This window comes from Bos mutus, chromosome 13 (genome assembly GCF_027580195.1).
Source record: "Bos mutus isolate GX-2022 chromosome 13, NWIPB_WYAK_1.1, whole genome shotgun sequence".
Classification (NCBI taxonomy): Eukaryota; Metazoa; Chordata; class Mammalia; order Artiodactyla; family Bovidae; genus Bos; species Bos mutus.
This window is the reverse complement of record NC_091629.1, coordinates 71,728,918-71,749,400: the sequence shown is the minus strand read 5'-3', so window position 1 is coordinate 71,749,400 and position 20,483 is coordinate 71,728,918. Positions and strand designations below refer to the sequence as shown.

Sequence of the window (20,483 nt, the reverse complement as noted above, 5' to 3'; positions counted from 1 at the left end):
CTTCTCAATTGTTTTACATACTTCTCTTAATGAAAAATAAGGAAACTGGAGAGTTTGCAAGAGTTGCAAAAATCTGATAAATATCCAGAAAAGATTTTTATTGCTAGGGGAAAAAAGTCCTGACACTTCCCAGTAATACTTTCCAGACAGCTCATGAAGTAGATATTGCTGACTTGTTAAAAAAAATAGCTCACCAATTTGACTAGCAAATGTCAAGTAATTTGCATGTTTCTTTTACAATATACAAATGGTAAACAGTCATAGTCAACACAAACCAATTAGTTCTGAAATCCTGAAAGTATACACACTGGCATTCACCCAGAAGCTTCAATTTCTTGTATATCCTTGTGCGCAAAGAAAGAATCCTGTCCATGTAACTGAGGAAGGAAATAGCTGCCAAGATAGCCAGAGTGGATGAAGCTTGTACCTGTCAACTGCCTGCAACACCATCCCACCTTCCTCCACCCTTTGTTCATGTAACCTGACCCGGCAGGGATAAAAAGGAGTCAAGATCTCCACTTGCCTCCAAGAAATAACTTTTTATTCTGTGTTCCCAGAGAGCACAATGAGGTGAAGAAAAACAACCTTTGCTGCCTAGAGGCACATCCACGTCCCTGCAAGGCTGCCTGGTAATGAGTAACCTCCGTGTGAGAGCTCTACTGATGCTCTTGGAATCATAAGATTCTAATTACAAACACAGGGAAGGGAAAGAACAGCCAGTGAGAATCCAGGACTGACCGGAAATCCACCTGTACTGAAAGCGTCTGGCAGGTACCGCAGACCCAGAGAGGCCAGGGAGGACCGGAAACCACCCCTGTCCGAATGAGGATGAAGGAAAGAGATGGTTCTGGTGAGAAGAAAGACTTAGCAATCCACAGGCTGAAGAAAGAAAGAAAGGATCAAGTGGTGCGACCTCGACGTCACCCTGACCCTCTCTGTGCCTCTAAGTCCCCTGCGAACCCTCAGCAGGTCCACCAGCTCTACCCACACGGCGGCTGGAGTCGTCTGGGGCCTTCGGTCTCCACGGCCGCTGCCACCACCACCTCCTGCGTGGTCTCTGACAGCCCCAGGGGTCCTCCTGCTTCGTCTCTTGCCAGCCTGCACTCCGTCCTCCACACGACGGCCACGGTCTTCTTCCCAGAATGCCGAGAGATCGCACCCAGAGCCCTTCGACGGTTTCTTGTGCGTTTAGCACAAAATGGCGCCCGCCGCTCGCCGCCGCAGGCCCCTGCCCACCGCCTCGCTCTGCCCGCCTCACCCTCCACGTGACCCCCGGCCTCCGGCCCCAGAGGCCTCCTCACCCCAGCAGGGCCTCGGCACGCGCTGTTCCCTCTGCGGAGAAACTCTCCCCCTACATGTCAGCTTGCCCCTTCCTGTCAGCCTGCTCGTACCCCGCCCACTGCCTGCTCTCTGAAGACTGAAGGCCCGGCTAGTCAGGCAGACGAGGCCCCTGCTCACAGAGAGCTCACCTCCCACGAGAAGAACCGCACCCCTCCGCTCCCTGCCCCCGGCCACATCCTATCTTTCCACCGGGCTAGCTGTTTCCAGAGCACTCCAGTCTATCAAACTTATGTGAGTTTATTGTCTGCCTGGTCCCCCAGAAAGCAAATACAATACGCCAAGTTCAGGAAACAAGAGAGCAGGTGGGGGTCGGCGAGGGGCAAACTACCGCTCTGATCCCAAGGCTGACTCTCGCGTCAGTCCTATGGGCACACTCCAAGCCTGGCAAAAGCAGCTCCTGAACCTCAAAGGAATGCTTCAAATGGCCAGAGACGTCAGAAGCGTATAAGGGAAGTTGCTTACATGCGAAGCTTGGATTCCAAAAGATAGTCATCATAATTTAACGAGTGTTCACATCTGTACCAACCATCAGAAAGTTGTCAGACTGGCACCTATTACTAATACATTATAAAAACTGAAGTAGGAATGCAAAAGCCTCGCTCCCCGCCCCCCCTAAACAATCCATGTTCTAGTACCCGCGATCAAAAGAGACACACAGGACAGATGGCGAACAGCCCTGGACTAACCAGGGCAGAAGCAGGAAGGGAAAAACCTGACGACCTCCTCGCCTGCTCCCCAGTTCTAGCAAACAGACCTCTCCCTGCATTTCGGCTGCTACACAGTACACAGAACTAGCGTTGTCCTTTCAGTGAACAGAAGCTCTAGGGACAGTTCAATTTCCATCACACCTCCCACTGAAGAAACAACATTCTTGATGTAAGCGCTTAACAGCTAACTGCTGGCAGGCAGTTCAGAGAGATGCTACTGAGATCTCTCCGATGAAACGGTCCTTCGCTGGCTAAGCAAATCACCCAGATGTCAGGATTTAAATTATGTAAAATGCATAATCCCAATTAAAGAAATTACGTGTGAAAATATGCAAGAACAAATTTCCTTGCATTAATATTTAACTAGACTTTTTAAGTAGAGCAGGATCTTGTGATCAACAAGAACTTTAGTGTATCTGACCTAAACGGAAGCCCAAAATACTCAAGAGGGTTCACCAGAAGGATCTACAAGGGTGTTTTTGGTTTTTTTAAATCATTTTTATACAGCACGGACTTTAACCCAAGATGATAAAGCAGAGTGAAAGGATCACTTTAAGTGACGCATTGTAACCCAGAAAGCTCCAATCTGACATCGGCCTTAAACTTTGATCTTATAAAGCTGGCTTCCTCATGGTTCTTACCCACAGAAATATGTCCCACTTATCCCCACCTCCAGCCTTTGTTCCTGGGACAGCTCTCTAAATCCTTCCTCTCCTGAGTCCTAGCCATCCTTCCCCTCCCCCAGGAAACACCTGGAGTCTCCTCAGGCCCACAGCGGATCCTTCCTCTCAATGACCACAGTAATCTGGCCTGATCACTTGTATCTTAGTCAAAAGTGACTAGTGTCTTTACACCCATGCCCTGCTTGTTTCAACTACTAGACCAGTAGGTCAGTCAAGGAGTTTTTAAAAACACCATGCCTGACCCCTGCAGGGGCTTCCCTTGTGGCTCAGCTGGTAAAGAATCTGCCTGCAATGCAGTAGACCCTGGTTCAATTCCTGCGTCAGGAAGATCCCCTGGAGAAGGGACAGGCTACCCATGCCAGTATTCTTGGGCTTCCCTTGTGGCTCAGCTGGTAAAGAATCCGCCTGCAAGGCAGAAGACCTGGGTTTGATCCCTGGGTTGGGAAGATCCCCTGGAGAAGGGAAAGGCCTTCTTGCCTGGAGGCCTGAAAGGTATTCTTGCCTGGAGAATTCCATGGACTGTATGGTCCATGGTGTCGCAAAGAGTTGGACATGACTGAATGACTTTCACTTACCCCTGCAGTTCCTTTCAGTAAGCATCTCATTTAAAGATGGACCTGGTAAGGGTATTTTCTTAAGCTCCCAGGTATTTTGCATCCATAATTTTCTGTATTCCCAGTAGGAATGAGCCTCTGATCTGCTGGGTGCACTCAGGATTTCAGAAGGGCGAGTGCTATACTTCATTCTCCAGCCAGCAGAAGAATCTGCAACTCGTTCAGCTCACACTTAACGAGCATCTGCTACTACCTGCCAGGTCAACTTAAAACCGTGCGCTAGATTATATAGAAAATGTCTTAAGCTTCTGTTTCAAATGTGTGTGAAGGATATATCAATGATGAGAGAAAGAGAGAGAGAAAGAGAGAGAGAGAGAGTGTGTGTGTGTGTGTGTATGTGTATTAGCTTGGGCTGCCAGAACAAAATACCACAGACTAGATGGTGTAAACAACAAAAATGGACTTTTCACAGTTCTGGAAGCTTGGAAGTTCAAGATTAAGATGTCACCAAAAAGTTTATTCTGGGGCCTCCTCTCCTGGCTTACAGAGAGCCGTCATCTCACTATGTGCTTTCACAGCCTTTCCTGGGCGTGTGCGCACAATATGGGGGAGAGAGGCGAGGCCACAGGCCAGCTGGATTCAGGTCCCATCCTTATGACCTCATTTATCCTTTCCTTAATTTCCTTCTGAAGGCCTTACCTCCAAATATAGTCACACTGGGAATCAGGGTTTCAGCAAACAAATTTTGGCAGTCCATGGCAGGGTTTGTGTGTCTAATATATACATCATATACTTATAAATATAGAATATATTATAAATGCAATACATGTATTGAGGTAGATAAGAGAGACAAGAAGAGAGATACTGAGCCTAGTAGAGATTCTCATGCAAATTAGAAACAGAGATTATCATCTCTGGGCAGTTTTTTCTTTATACTTTTTCACTTTCCCAATTTTCTATAACAAACACACTTATAATACAATGCAGGTAATAGTTTTTAAATAAAATAAAGGAATATACTTCCATATGAAATTTTTAACTTAATTTACTTAATTTATTCCAATTTATCTTATTTAAAATATATTTTAAATAATCTCAAGTAATCTCCAAGGCCAAGTTTTACTGTACGTTGTATAACATTCTGAAGATGGAATTCTAAAATGATAAAAATGCATCAGCCAAACTGAAAGCCCAGAGACCATTTCTCCAAAAGCCCTCAATAAGGAAAATCTGCCCAAAGATACTGAGTAGTGAAAAGCTGATAGCTTTCCCTCTAAGATCAGGAACAAGACAAGGAAAAAGAAATAAAAGGCATCCAAACTGGAAAGGAAGAAATAAAACTGTCTTTATGTGCAAATGACATTATATTATATATAGAAAACTCAAACTCTACCAAAAAAGTCTGTTACAATTAATAAATAAATACAGTAAAGTTTCAGGACACAAGACCAATATACAAAAATAAGTCACATTTCAATATCTTAAAAACAAACTTTCAGAAAGAGAAATTAAGAAAACTATGACATCTACCTTGCATCAAAAAGAACAAAATAACTAAGAATAAATTTAATCAAGGAGGTAAAGGACCTGTACACTGAAAACTATTAATGAAGAAAATGAAGATACAAATAAATGAAGAGATATTCCATGCTTATGGAATGAAAAACTATTGTCAAAATTTACAGGTCCATAATACTCAAAGTGATCTGCCAGGTGCAATGCAATTCCTATCAAAATCCCAATGGCATCTTTCACAGAAATAGAAAAAAACAATCCTAAAATTTGTATGGAGCCACAAAAGACTGAACAGCCAAAGCAATATTGAAACAGAACAAAACTAAGGAAAGCATTATGCTTCCTGACATCTAACTATATTACAAAGCTATAATAATCAAAACAGTATGATACTGGCATAAAAACACACACACAGATCAACAGAACAGAACAGAAAGCCCAGAAATAAACACACACACAAGTGGTTAATTTATGATAAAGGTGCCAAGAACATGCAATAGGGAAAAGACAGTCTCTTCATTAAATGGTGTTGGGAAAACTGGACAGTCACATGTAAAAAATAAAACTAACCCCATACTTTATAACATACACAAAAATAAATACTAAAGACAAACATAAGTCCTAAAACCATAAAACTCCTAGAAGAAAACACCAAAGGTAAGCTCCTTAACATCAGTCTTAGCATGATTTTTTGGGGACATGACAATCAAAAGCAAAGGCAACAAAAGCAAAAGCTCAAAAATTCACAATGCTGCTAACAAGAGCATGTAATTTAAAACTTATGAACTGTTTCTGTCTGGAATTGTCCCGTTAATATATTCAGACTGAGGCTGACCACAGGTACTAAAACTTTACAAAGCAAAACCACAGCTAAGGCAGGATTACTGTACCTGAAAAGGTGCTCAACATCACTAATCACCAGGGAAACGTACACCAAAATCTCAGTGACATCACCTCCCACTCATAAGAATGGCTATTATCAAAAAGAAACAAGTGTCGGTGAAGATGTGAAGAAAAGTGAACCCTTGTGCACTATTCGTGGGAATGTAAATTGCCACAGCCACTATGGAAAACAGTACTTTCTTGAGGAGGTTTCTCAAAAAATTACAAACAGAACTACCATATGATCCAGCAATTCCACTTTTGGGTATTTCTCTGAAGGAAATGAAAACAGGGCTTTAAAGAAACATCTTATCCATATTCACTGCAGTATTATTTATAACAGCCAAGATATGGAAACAACCTAAATGACCATCAGCCCACGAATGAATAAAGAAAATGTGATACACACACACAAAATGAACTGCTACTGCTGCTGCTAAGTGACATCAGTCGTGTCCGACTCTGTATGACCCCAGAGACGGCAGGCCACCAGGCTCCGGTCCCTGGGGTTCTCCAGGCAAGAATACTGGAGTGGGTTGCCATTGCCTTCTCCAGTTGGCCAAGAAAGGAAGGAAATTCTGCCATCTTCAACAATAAGAATGGACCTTGAGGGCATTATGCCAAGTGAAATAAGTGAGAAAAAGATAAATACTATATGATCTCATCCATAAGTTGAATCTAAAGGAACCCAAGTAAGAGATACAGAGGTCAGGCCGGTGGTTGCCAGAGATGGGGGTCAGGGGTGAGGTGAAAGGGGTGACACTGGTCAAAAGGTACGCACTCACGGTTAGAAACTACCAGTGCCCATGCTAGAGGGGCAGCGTGCAGCCTGGGGCCTAAAGTTAACAACACTGCGTCATATAATCAAAAAACTTCTAATAGGGTAAATCTTAAAATTCCCATTACGAGAAAAAAAAATGTGTACCCAAGTGAGACGATGGATGATAAACAAACTTATTGTGGTGATCACTTTGCATTATATACATAAATAAAATCATTTGTACACCTGAAACTAATACAATGTTTCTGAATCAATTTTGTTTTTGTTCAGTTGCTCAGTCATCTCCGACTCTTTGCGACCCCATGAATCACAGCACGCCAGGCCTCCCTGTCCATCACCAACTCCCAGAGTTCACTCAGACTCATGTCCATCGAGTCAGTGATGCCGTCCAGCAATCTCATCCTCTGTTGTCTCCTTCTCCTTCCGCCCCCAATTCCTCCCAGCATCAGAGTCTTTTCCAATGAGTCAACTCTTCGCATCAGGTGGCAGTACTGCAGTTTCAGCTTTAGCATCATTCCTTCCAAAGAAATCCCAGGGCTGATCTCTTTCAGAAAGGACTGGTTGGATCTCCTTGCAGTCCAAGGGACTCTCAAGAGTCTTCTCCAACACCACAGTTCAAAAGCATCAATTCTTCGGCACCCGGCTTTCTTCACAGTCCAACTCTCACATCCATACATGACCACAGGAAAAACCATAGCCTTGAACAGATGGACCTTTGTTGGCAAAGTAATGTCTCTGCTTTTGAATATGCTACCTAGGTTGGTCATAACTTTCCTTCCAAGGAGTAATTGTCTTTTGATTTCATGGCTGCAGTCACCATTTGCAGTGATTTTGGAGCCCCAAAAAATAAAGTCTGACACTGTTTCCACTGTTTCTCCATCTATTTCCCATGAATTGATGGGACTGGATGCCATAATCTTTGTTTTCTGAATGTTGAGCTTTAAGCCAACTTTTTCACTCTCCACTTTCACTTTCATCAAGAGGCTTTTGAGTTCCTCTTCACTTTCTGCCATAAGGGTGGTGTCATCTGCATATCTGAGGTTACTGATATTTCTCCCGGCAATCTTGATTCCAGCTTGTGCTTCTTCCAACCCAGCATTTCTCATGATGTATTCTGCATAGAAGTTAAATAAGCAGGGTGACAATATACAGCCTTGACGTACTCCTTTTCCTATTTGGAACCAGTCTGTTGTTCCATGTCCAGTTCGAACTGTTGCTTCCTGACCTGCATACAGATTTCTCAAGAGGCAGGTCAGGTGGTCTGGTATTCCCATCTCTTTCAGAATTTTCCACAGTTTATTGTGATCCACACAGTCAAAGGCTTTGGCATAGTCAATAAAGCAGAAATAGATGCTTTTCTGGAACTCTCTTGCTTTTTCCATGATCCAGCAGATGTTGGCAATTTGATCTCTGGTTCCTCTGCCTTTTCTAAAACTAGCTTGAACTTCTGGAAGTCCACGGTTCACGTATTGCTGAAGCCTGTCTTGGAGAAATTTAAGCATTACTTTAGTAGCGTGTGAGATGAGTGCAATTGTACGGTAGTTTGAGCATTCTTTGGCATTGCCTTTCTTTGGGATTGGAATGAAAACTGACCTTTTCCAGTCCTGTGGCCACTGCTGAGTTTTCCAAATTTGCTGGCATATCATCTTTCAGGATTTGAAATAGCTCAACTGGAATTCCATCACCTCCACTAGCTTTGTTTGTAGTGATGCTTTCTAAGGCCCACTACTCCACATTCCAGGATGTCTGGCTCTAAGCGAGTGATCACACCATCGTGATTATCTGGGTCGTGAAGATATTTTCTGTACAGTTCTCCTGTGTATTCCTGCCACCTCTTCTTAATATCTTCTGCTTCTGTTAGGTCCATACCGTTTCTGTCCTTTATCGAGCCCATCTTTGCATGAAATGTTCCTTTGGTATCTCTGATTTTCTTGACGAGACCTCTAGTCTTTCCCATTTTGTTGTTTTCCTCTATTTCTTTGCACTGATCACTGAGGAAGGCTTTCTTATCTCTTCTTGCTATTCTTTGGAACTCTGCATTCAGATGCTTATATCTTTCCTTTTCTCCTTTGCTTTTCGCTTCTCTTCTTTTCACGGCTATTTGTAAGGCCTCCTCAGACAGCCATTTTGCTTTTTTGCATTTCTTTTCCATGGGGATGGTCTTGATCCCTGTCTCCTGTACAGTATCACGAACCTCCATCCATAGTTCATCAGGCACGCTATCTATCAGATCTAGGCCCTTAAATCTATTTCTCACTTCCACTGTATAATCATAAGGGATTTGATTTAGGTCATACCTGACTGGTCTAGTGGTTTTCCCTACTTTCTCCAATTTAAGTCTGAATTTGGCAATAAGGAGTTCATGGTCTGAGCCACAGTCAGCTCCTGGTCTTGTTTTTGCTGACTGTATAGAGCTTCTCCATATTTGGCTGCAAAGAATATAATCAATCTGATTTCAGTGTTGACCATCTGGTGATGTCCATGTGTAGGGCCTTCTCTTGTGTTTTTGGAAGAGGGTGTTTGCTATGACCAGTGTATTTTCTTGGCAAAACTCTATTAGTCTTTGCCCTGCTTCATTCCATATTCCAAGGCCAAATTTGCCTGTTACTCCAGGTGTTTCTTGACTTCCTACTTTTGCACTCCAGTCCCCTATAATGAAAAGGACATCTTTTTTGGGTGTTAGTTCTAAAAGGTCTTGGAGGTCTTCTTAGAACTGTTTAACTTCAGCTTCTTCAGCACTACTGGTTGGGGCATAGACTTGGATTACTGTGATACTGAATGGTTTGCCTTAGAAACAAACAGAGATCATTCTGTCGTTTTTGAGATTGCATCCAAGTACTGCATTTCAGACTCTTTTGTTGACCATGTTGGCTACTCCATTTCTTCTAAGGGATTCCTGCCCGCAGTAGTAGATATAATGGTCATCTGAGTTAAATTCCCCCATTCCAGTCCATTTCAGTTCGCTGATTCCTAGAATGTCGACATTCACTCTTGCCATCTCCTGTTTGACCACTTCCAATTTGCCATGATTCATGGACCTGACATTCCAGGTTCCTATCCAATACATTCCAGGTTCCTATCCAATATTGCTCTTTACAGCATCGGATTTTGCTTCTATCACCAGTCACATCCACAACTGGGTATTGTTTTTGCTTTGGCTCCATCCCTTCATTCTTTCTGGAGTTATTTCTCCAATGATCTCCAGTAGCATATTGGGCACCTACTGACGTGGGGAGTTCCTCTTTCACTATCCTATGATTTTGCCTTTTCATACCGTTCATGGGGTTCTCAAGGCAAGAATACTCAAGTGGTTTGCCATTCCCTTCTCCAGTGGACCACATTCTGTCAGCCCTCTCCACCATGACCCGCCCGTCTTGGGTGACCCCACGGGCATGGCTTAGTTTCATTGAGTTAGACAAGGCTGTGGTCCTAGTGTGATTAGATTGACTAGTTTTCTGTGATTATGGTTTCAGTGTGTCTGCCCTCTGATGCCCTCTTGCAACACCTACCGTCTTACTTGGGTTTCTCTTACCTGAATCAATCACATTCCAATGAAATTGAAGAGAAAACAAAAGCCAAACAAAAAGAAGGACAACCTTCAGGTGTCCAGAAACTAAAGGAACTTTCAGTCACCCTTTTTTCAGCAGAAATCACACCTGAAAGACCTATTAACGCTTTCGGAAAAACTTACCATCCTCCACAGGCATCATGATTACGCTCTTGAAAGTAAAATTTAAAACTCTGTGTAAGAACATAAGGGTGCCTCTGCATGAAGTTGTGATTTCACATGGCATCTGGATGCCTAGCTCTTAATCAAGCAGGAAATAAACCAGGATTAAAGCAAAGATCCCCAAGTTTGAAGCTTCTTTGTATCATTCTGTCACATAAAGTAGAGTGATTTTTAAAAGAGAAAAGAGGAGGTGGTCTCGAATCAGTGAAAAGTTAATTCCAGCAGGACTTGGTGCAGAAATTTTGCTTGTTTCAGTGTCGGTATCAGAAGGAAATACAGAAAAATGGAAGAAAGAAACCGAGAGAGAGAGGAGGAAGGAGAGGAGGAGAACAAAAGGGAGGAAAAGCAAACAGAAAGGGGCCAACTTCCGGCTTCCCACAATCTCCTTCGAGGAGGTGCTCACTTCAAGCATCCCGGTAAGTCGGTAAAGACACCTCCAGGGAATGGCTCACCACTTCTCCTAGTTCATAATAAAACCTGCTTTTTGTGGAGAAGAGAACGTACACGCCTCTTTTGTCTAGTAACTTAATATCACCAAAACCCAGTGAGTCTAACAAATCACATTGTTTGGACAGCTCCATACACAATGTCAAGCGTACACCATGAGAAGTGCTAGCCTGTCAAGCACACACATTGGTACAGAGGTGAGTTTCTGCCCTGGCCATGCAGTAAAGTCAGGGACGAGGAAGGAGAGGCCAGCACAGAGAGATGTGACCAGGTACTTAATGAGGGACTAGATAAATCACTCTCCAGGAATGAAGGACGTGAACTCTCATAGGGTGGGATTTGACCAGTCTTCCACTCAAATCCCACCCTATGAGAGTTCACGTCCTTCACATCATAACTTTACATGGACACCAATCCCAAAAGACCAGCACCTCCTCCCTCAGTCAGTTTAGCAGGAATATATGTGTATGTCTTGGTTGTATAAATACTCCTTTATGGTCAACAATATTTCAGACAAGTATTCCTGTAAGTGATACATTATACTTGGAAACATTATTAATTATACCTTTAGTAAGATAAATTGCACGGTAAATCAACAGGGTACATTCACTCAGATTATGCAAGAGGAGGACTTTGAAAAGCCCAAACAAGAATTTGAACACTGCCTGCACAGGCCTCAATAGTTTATTAAAATATGAAACCCAACCCACTTGCAAAAGAGAAATTACATATGAAAAGCATTTTACAAGTAAAACATGTGGCTAAGGTTATAGAATTGTTCAAGAAACATGAATTTCAAGATAAAAAATTAACTGTGTTTCCTGATCTGGTCTGTTCAAAGTAAACAAAATAAAACATTTACCAATCACATACTTCAATTATTTTTGCTAGTAAATGCCATGCCCACCACTTATCTACCAACATCTAACTTCTCCTAATCGACAGTCAAAAGCAAGCAAACAACCTTTTTCTAAGCATCACAAAATCCAGACCATAAAATCCTCGTCCTTCATTCACTACAAAGCCATTTGCATACTGTCACTCGGATGCAGTCTACTGTGGGAAACCAGCAGTGTCTTCCACAGTTAAATGCTACCTACACCATGTGGCCTACCATCCCACCCCCAGCGCAGGCTCCCCAACACCAAAGGCCCCAGCAGGCCAGCTGCCGGGATTGGTATTCTCCATGGGCTGAGAAGGAGTTTTACAGGGACTTTTCTGGAGGTTCAGTGGTTGAGAGTCTGCCGTGCAATGCAGGGGACACAGGTTCGATCTTTCCCCCAATCAGGCCAAGTACAAATCATTTTCCAGCCCTGGTGAGGTGTCATCTCCCTTTCCCAGTGATCTGTCATGGTTCATATCAATGCTTAGAACAAACCTGGCCATGACAAGGATTAAGGCACTGTTCTGCTGCTATACTCTGCTTAAAATAATGGAGAAGTGTGCTGTCTACTTTCTTAAAAATTTCCACCCCAAATGGGTAACGTCTGTTTCTTTGCTCTAAAGTACATAAACTTGTATAACCTAGAAAACAGAAATTTACAGCAAATGCCTCAGTCACAAGAGCAGATAAGGAACAGTTTCTTTTGATATTAAGTTATCACCAGGAATTCACTCTGGGCAATTTTGTAAAAGATGAAACAACAAAGTACATATAAATTTTTAAACTGTGTTACTGTGCTTTTGCTGAGTAACAAACTATCACAAACTTAGTGGCTTAAAGCAACACAAATGTACACATACGGCTTCCCCAGGTCAGGAGACCGCACGGAGCTGTTTCTGCTCGGGGTCTTACAGGGTCACAATCAAGGAGCTGGCAGCACTGTGCCCTCATCTGAGGCTCAGGGTCCTCTTCCAGGCCCATTCAGGATGGTGACAGAGTTCATTATGGCTGTAGGACTGAAGTCCCCATTTTCAGTTTTTTGCTGACTGTAGGAGGTGAGGGGTCACCCTCAGATCCTAGCCAAGTGGCCATCACAACATGATGGCTTACTTCGAAGTCAGCAGGAGAATGTCTCTCGAGTCTGCTAGGACAGAGTCTCATATAATGTAACACAATCTGGGGAGTGACACCTCCTCATACTCATGGGTCTCATTCACCAGCACTGAGTGTATGTGTCACACAGGGAACACACAACAGGAGCAGGGATTCTGAGCCAACGGAGGACCCTGCCTCCCACAGAACGAATAAAGGTAAGTGACTTCTTGAAGGTATTTACAACTTTAAAACCTGGTACTTTTTTTTTTTTTCCTTCTGAGACACTTAAGATCTGAAGTTTCATAGAACTAAGATGAGTTAAAACTAAGTTTATTTCTCATAAGAAAATAACCTAGATTCTTTCTACTAAGTTTTCTACTAGCAAAGAAAAAATTGTATATATACCCAGTTGCAGTTAAGCAAATTATTTGAAGGAATATTCAGTTGCAGGAATAAAATTCTCCTTTCCATTATGTCTGTCCTAAAAATACTCTCAATCCATCCTTCCACATTTAACTGAGATGCCTCTTGTAGAGGCGGCATTGTCAATGGATTAAAGAGTTTGATCCTCCCTCTCTCATCTTTTTTTAAAAAAATGGTAACCATAAGTAGTTTCTTTTCATCTAGCACTATTAAGCATTGAGTCAATCAACTTTACAATTTTAATTTTCATTAGAAAAGTAACAGAATGTATAACTATTACCCGCCTAGAACAGAGACCAAAGTCTATCTTTTGACCGAAGAGTAAGCTCCTTGAATTCTGGGGGACTCATTTATTGTTGAATTCATCATAGCCCTGGGCATACACTCCATTTCTCATCTTGAATTTCAACACGGGACTAACAAAGACTGTTAACTTGGCACTGAGAATAGGAAAAGATATTATATTCGTTTCACCCTTTTATGCATAAATTTATGTATAAATAGAGGATTATGCAGAACAGAAACTATAACAACAACCTGCAGTGTTCATCAATCAAAGAAAGGATGTCTTCTCCAGCTTTGCAGATTCCTCCTACTAGAATCCTGCAACACTCTGTTTTATAATTAACATACTTCTCGTGTGCCCAAGAGGGGAAAAAAAGAAATATTTACCAAGTTACAGTCATTTCCACAGGAGTTCACTGAGGTCAGGACTATGCCTACACCTCCCTGCACCTCCCATGGCTTCTGGCACGCGTACACACACAGTAGGCATTTTATCATTGTTTGATGACTATCGTGGGATCATGTAAGATGTGACAAATAACATTAGTAGGACAAGAGATGTCATCTCAATCTGAAGACACTCCTTAAGGAGCTATTTTGCTCCAATTCTGCTATTTTTGCTATTGCTAGTTTGTTGTGTGAGGATATTGTCACCCTGCTTATTTAACTTATATGCAAAGTACATCATGAGAAACACTGGGCTGGAAGAAGCACAAGCTGGAATCAAGACTGCCAGGAGAAATATCAATAACCTCAGATATGCAGATGACACCACCCTTATGGCAGAAAGTGAAGAACTAAAGAGCCTCTTGATGAAAGAGAAATAGGAGAGTGAAAACGTTGGCTTAAAGTTCAACATTCAGAAAACTAAGCTCATGGCATCCGGTCCCATCACTTCATGGGAAACGGTGGAAACAGTGGCTGACTTTATTTTTCTGGGCTCCAAAATCACTGCAGATGGTGATTGCAGCCACGAAATTAAAAGATGCTTACTCCTTGGAAGGAAAGTTATGACCAACCTAGACAGCATATTAAAAAGCAGAGACATCACTTTGTCAACAAAGGCTAGTCAAGGCTATGGTTTTTCCAGTGGTCATGTATGGATGTGAGAGTTGGACTATAAAGAAAGCTGAGTGCCGAAGAATTCATGCTTTTGAACTGTGGTGTTGGAGAAGACTCTTGAGAGTCCTTTGGACTACAAGGAGACCCAACCAGTCCATCCTAAAGGAGATCAGTCCTGAATGTTCATTGGAAGGACTGATGCTGAAGCTGAAACTCCAATACTTTGGCCACATGATGGGAAGAGCTGACTCACTGGAAAAGACCCTGATGCTGGGCAAGATTGAAGGCAGGAGGAGAAGGGGACGACAGAGGATGAGATGGTTGGATGGCATCACTGACTCAATGGACGTGAGTCTGGGTGGACTCGGGTAGGTGATGGACAGCGGGGCTGGGGTGCTGCGGTTCACGGGATCGCAAAGAGTCAGACATGACTGAGCAACTGAACTGTGCAAGGATAAGATGATGCTGGGGCAGCACCTGCTACAAACACAAAGACTGAATAGCTGCGACTGTGCGCTGTTCTGTCTTGGTCAGTCCGTGGCTACCTCCTCAGAATTAAGTCACAGAGCTTCTGAACAGTGTCTATTCACAGGCACTCCATGCTTGTGCTGAGCAGCACCAGGGCTCTCTCATTCCAGCTGCTGGATCCAATCCTGGGCCCCGACTCATGACCCGTGACCTCAGATTAGCTCTTAAGCTCGCTCTCTCAGCTTTACAGAAGCAAGGATAACAGACACGTTCATATTTATTTCAGAATGCACGTGAGTCTACATAAGATGGCAAACTGACATCCCAAACTGCTTAGTGCCTGTGACAACCAGATAAAAAGTTCACTCAATGTTACGTCTTATAGCTTCATCACTGAAACCGGTCGTTTCTCAACAGGGCTAAATTTCCCTTCTAGAAACAGTTATCTCTACTGAAACGGTGGGGTCCTCTCAGAGACAGCTCTGTCTAACCTCGTCCCACAGGTACTGCTGTTCCCATGATGCTATCAGACCTGCTTTTTAAAATTACCAACAGACTGTGTTATTCCAACTATTTTTTTCTTAATCAGTAGTACACCCAGAACAAAATTCAAACTGTGAAAGGAGTATGCAGTGTGACATCACCCTTCAGCCCTACACCCCAGCCAGCCCAGTCCTCCCCAAGACACACGGGCACAGGCAAAGACGTCATCGCCACTGCACCGCGCTTCCCTTTCTGTGCACAAGCGGAGGTAAAGTGGGTACCGCCCTGGGCCTTGCTCGCTCTCTCCACTTAACCATGTCTCTGGAGCTCATTTCACATCAACATGTAAAGAGCTTCTTGAGGTTTTATACGCTTACATAAAATTCCGTTGTGTGGATAAGCTCTAATTTATTTAACCTGTTGTCTTTTCACAGGCATTTAAGAGGCTCTCAGAATCTTGCAGTGGCAGGCTACTGCCAATATCATGCTGAGATGAACACCACTGTGTGTACAATGAGCCTCCAGTGATGGCTGAGGGAACAGAGAGACATCCACAGCTGATTCTCATGTACACGTCAGAAACTATGCAGAACCCCTCCTCCGGGCTTGGGTTCTAAGTTCTACACTAAATTGAGACCAAAAAACCTCCTGTGTTTCCAGGGCGAAGTGGACAGGTGCTAATTATCATATATGCATGTATTATGGTTTTGGAGGGGGAGAATAAATGTATTTAACTTTACTGCGTATGTATACATATGTATCTATATATGTGTGTATGTGTGTTTCCCTTAATCTGAAGTCATTCTAACCAGACTCTACAAGAATTAATGTAAATATACTTTTAAGTGAGCAATTTGAATACCAAACAAAAGTCACAAGTTGCTCAGAATTCCAAGTGTTGTAAAATGTCATAAGGAGCAGCCTTCATAGCTCTTTGGGCTTCCCCGGTAGCTTAGTGGTAAAGAACCCACCTGCAAAGCAGGAGCCTCAGGAGATGTGGGTTTGATCCCTGGGTTGGGAAGATCCCCTGGAGAAAGGCATGGCAACACACTCCAGTATTCTTGCTTGGAGAATCCCATGGACAGAGGAGCCTGGCGGGCTATAGTCCATAGGGTCGCAGAGTCATACACGACTGAGCGACTGAGCACACGCATGCACAGACTCAGTGCCGTGTCACATTTTTGCCCATCTGCATGCTTAGTGGAGGAAAGGGAAGCCTGGCATGCTGCAGCCCATGGGGTCGCAGAGAGTGGACACGACTGAGAGACTGAATCACAACTCTTAGTCAGGGCAGGTATGTCGGGTCCCTTTTTACAGCATCACAGGGTCCAGAGTGGAGTGATTCAGGGTGATACATGCATACTTTGACAAGCACAGAAAAGAAACACAAGTATTCAGCAACTTTTTAAGAGCATAGAGTGAAGTATTGAATTTAGTAATAAAATACTGGGACTTGTATTTTTGTGTATGTCTTAACTTCCATTTTATTATTCTAGTAATTCATTCTTACTGTATTTTACTAAGTATCAGTGGCTAATAAAATTTTATATTAAAAAAATGCAAAACAACCCTGCATTGACTATGCACAGAGCCAACAACCTCCTCTTTCTGTAAATCCTGCCAGAACGGGCAGCTTACAGGAGAGGACCAGACCCTGATGTCACCAGTGCCCCAGACAGAGTGGGGAAGGTGAAGCGAGGGAAGGAGGGTCTCGTCTTCCATTAAAACAAAACCCTGTGGATCGATTAAACAAAGAGAACACAAACAGGAATGCTGGAAGGCCACGTCTTTGCGAAAAGGTAAATTCAGAAGTTTAGAAGAAACCATAACAGTAGTTCCATGGTCATTTTAACGAGAACAGTGTGGAAGACCAGCCAATTCCAACTTCAACTGCCCTGTGGTCTTATCAAAACCCCAAATCGGGGTTAGATTTTACTTTAATTAATCTAAGGAACCACTGTGTGGCTTGGGCAGACATTTGTTAAACATCACAGCAGCCTCTGGGGCTGCGACAGAGCCGGGTGGCAGCTCTCCCACACCATCTTGATGCCATTAATGCCCGCCCATGGGAACCTTCTATGTCTGCACCCTCTTATGCCATCATGGCGCCGTCAATTCCTGCTGGACTAACCCAATTAAAACAGAGTGAAGTAACAGAACTCTAAAAACTTATAACAATCCCCTAAAATACACTACACATTTAATTTAGTTAAAAAACAGAGAGAAATAGAATATGGCTACCAATCTCCAGTTATCTAAAAGGTCCATGAGCTCTAAGTGCTATACAGAGAAAACGTTGATCTAATTCCTAGAGATCGTACCACTTAAATCCTAACTATGGCACTGATTTAGGCTTAAGACTTCAGTAGGCATACTAGGTAGAATGGTGGGTTCCTGAAGACGTGACAGACTGTCAAGTGCTCCCAAAGAAAACTTGCAGGCAAACTTAAGAAAACATTAGAAAGACAAAAAAAAAAAAAAAATCACCCTTACACTGAATTAAATCCACCCACATTCACCAACTTTATTCTCGCATTACCTCTCAAGAACAAGAACCTGGTCTTTTTAAACTTGGCTTTCAGAGTTCCAGCACAGAGCAGACACTCAAACTCAAAATAAACGCCACTTACAGATTAAGCAGCACTTTAAATCCTTCAACTCATGGACTGCACATGAACACAGAAAAAGAGGAAAATGCTTAATGCATCTCTTTAGGGTCTACTTTAGAGGGGGGCCACTTAAAACATCTTTTCATTTTTTCTTCCTCTTGTTCTAAGAGATTTACTAGGACTGAGGAAATCCACTCTGCAATTAGACAGAAGAAAGCCGCAGATAAGTAATAAATCACAGAGACTTGTTCTAATGTGAATACATCACAATGTTTCTGATGAATTTCTTGAATTAAGATCAGAGGCCTGCCCTCAACTTCACTCATCACAGGAACCGGGTGAAGGGGACCTAGAGGGTGACCCGCACTTTCACTGAAGAAAGAAAAAGTGTGCAGAAACATACACTGGACAAGTCCACTAAGAATGCCCACCTCAAGTGCAAAGCTCCTGGCTTCTGATGCAGCTGCTGAAGCCAGCGGCTTCCACTCTCACCTTTGTCCACGCTGAAATACTAATGAAAACACAGAAAGAAATGCAAACTGACAAACACTTTGGAATTCAGAAATACTGGCAATGATGGGTCACATCCTGAGAGATATTTCTACCAGGAAATTATGGACAGGTAAGTGTCTGAGTGAAAACAGAAAGAGCAGACAGAAAGAAAGACTGCCTCTCCATTCCCCCACTGCCAATTCTTGGCAGGAGCAACCTCCTTTCTGAAGCAGCTTAAACTATTTCATCATCCCAAGCCAGCCATCCGCAAAGCTAGTTCTCTTTCTGCATTCGCTGTCACCTGCAGTCGGGATGGAAGGAACAAGCCACTGTCTGCTCTATCTTGGCACAGGGTGGAGGGGACAAGGAGGGACGGGGGCTCCCCACACAGGATCATGCTGCAGCTCTGCCCAGAGGGAACATACAGATATCGCCATTTATCTTAGATAAATCCTCAAGTCACCCCACAAAATACAATGGGAATAGGCTATCCCCCCTCCAGGAAAGCAAGCTGAGCTAGGACAAATGACTGGAAGATACCAAGAATCCAGCAAAGGGCAGTTCACTCAGATTAGTCCTTCATCTCGTGTCTGGCAAAGAATTCCAACAAAGAAGGAGGAAGGCAGTGCTGGGGACCAAAGAAAACCCCCAAACAGGTAAAAGCCATAACGAACAACAAGCTCAAGTAACCACAAACTTAAGTAACAACAACACCACAAGGTAAACCAACACAGACCAACATCACAGACAACAAGCAAGCGGGAAGCGTGGCAACAAGAGGCAGCACCAGGGACCCGCCTGCAAACTGAAGAGTAACGAGGCGAGAGCAGTGTGGGGAGATGACCGTGAGAGAGGAAGGAAGATGGAAAATCTGTGTTAAAGGCAGACAAGGGGACAGATGAGAGAGAAGCTGCGGAATCGACGGAAAGAAGCTGAAAGGAGGCAGCACCTAGGAGGAAAAGGTCTCTCTGAGTAAGAAGGCAGAAGAAGAAGAACTGCGTTTAAGTTTTTAATTAAAGAAATGCACTTTAAAATCCTGCAGGTATCAAAATAAAAGGCAAGGATGTTTACAAAGGAAAAAAGCATTAGGCTGATAACAGGCATTCCCCATGGCAATAGTGAATTCCCAAACCTAAGACAGTGGCCTTCAAAGCTTCTCCAGGGAGAAGATCAAGAACAAAAAAATTCCACATCCACGTGGTCCTTCCATCTGCAGAAGTAGCAGAAGCACCAAAAGACAGTCTGCACACTCACTGCAAGATGATAAATCAGAGACAATCTAAACAAAAAAACGTAGACTGGATGTGGGCAATTACAGGCTAAAATCAGCAGCGACGAGCACAGAAACCATTCAAAATCAAGACTGTTTTTATCAATTGTTGGAAGGGAGGCTGTAAAACTGGATTTGCATGTCAAAATAGAAAGGTAAATTAAATAGAATTATTAATATTAGAATATAAAACCTCCATCAACAACAGTAAAATGAAACGAAAATGAAATGGCAGATGGTGGGGGCAGGGAGAATAATCACCAGCAAAAGTATGTGCTAGAACTAAACTGAGTTCACATAATCTAGTTCAGTGAACATTCACTGCCCACGGTGAGCCAGGCCCCACAGCACAAGAAGGTGAGCCAGAAACACAGTCTTCAAAGAGCGTGACTACAAGACTGAACTGCCGAAATTCTAGAAAAGACTTAAATAATTAAGGTGGTTTAAAAAAAAAAAAAAAACAGAAAAATTTCTACCTTTCAGGAAAGGAAGCTTTATAACTGATACACTGCGGAAGGCTGGGCCATGGTACAAGACAAGCAGACAGAAATGTTTTGAAATTCTAAATGCAATCCAGTCTACCTTCATACTAACCTATGGTAAAAGTTCACTTGTATTTGAGTTTTGACCTCTTTCTATTTTACAGACTTTTACTAGTTCAGATCATAAAGGAAATAAATATGAAGGCAGGACAGGCACTAATACCTCCACACACATCCTGGTGTCAGTGTTTGTACAACCTAGGACCAGCACCACAACATAAACGACTTCAA

The 20,483-nt window shown here is 43.0% G+C and overlaps 1 protein-coding gene across 5 annotated transcripts in view; it reads right to left on the bottom strand.

Annotated features, from left to right (window-relative positions):
* Positions 1–20,483, bottom strand: part of KIF16B (kinesin family member 16B) — a 306,272-nt gene that overhangs the window by 160,920 nt on the left and 124,869 nt on the right. The gene's annotated exons all lie outside the window — the stretch shown is intronic.